The 653-nt window shown below is 44.0% G+C and overlaps 1 non-coding gene across 1 annotated transcript; it reads left to right on the forward strand.

The window, feature by feature from the left end:
- Positions 1-373: 373 nt before the first annotated feature.
- On the forward strand, positions 374-445 carry trnam-cau (transfer RNA methionine (anticodon CAU)). The gene has a single exon. It is a non-coding gene; the product is annotated as a tRNA-Met (tRNA).
- The last annotated feature ends 208 nt before the right edge of the window (positions 446-653 follow it).

Raw genomic sequence — 653 nt, forward strand, 5'->3', positions numbered from 1 at the left:
CTCAGCAGTGAACACAGTTCCAAGCAGACAGCAAAGTTGCACAGCAGGGAAGATATTTAATAAAAACGGGAAAGCACTTTAAACACCGCAACACCTTTCAACAAGAGCACACATGCACATGGAGCTAATTTAGGCAACAGAAAATCCCTTACGAATGTGGGACATATTTATGCAAGAGAGAACGTCGTTACATAAATGGTGATTCACTCCATGCTCCTTTGCCTTCCTATCGTCGTGTGTGCGGACAGTCTCTTACTGCTCTTCTGTGTCGTCCTCTGTCTGTTACATTCTTGGGAATGTTGCAAAGTGGAATTGAGTCGCCAAGGGGAGCCGCCGAAGCACAACAAAACGTAGCAGGAAATTATCAACTGGTAGCAGAGTGGCGCAGCGGAAGCGTGCTGGGCCCATAACCCAGAGGTCGATGGATCGAAACCATTCTCTGCTATTTACGTTTTCTTTAAAAGTAGAAAGAAACATTTGGCCTCTCCCCACAAATATATCTGATATTTCTTTACCGTACACAAGAATTTTAAGCAGCTTCTCGCTTCCTGTAACCACTTCAGTCTGCAACAAACCTCTGTCATGTTTTTTAATCACACAAGAACACAAGCTGTAAATGCGGCAAACACACACAAGCCTAGATTTTCTCTCAT

The sequence above is a fragment of the Cetorhinus maximus genome, chromosome 31 (assembly GCF_964194155.1).
Source record: "Cetorhinus maximus chromosome 31, sCetMax3.hap1.1, whole genome shotgun sequence".
Lineage (NCBI taxonomy): Eukaryota > Metazoa > Chordata > Chondrichthyes > Lamniformes > Cetorhinidae > Cetorhinus > Cetorhinus maximus.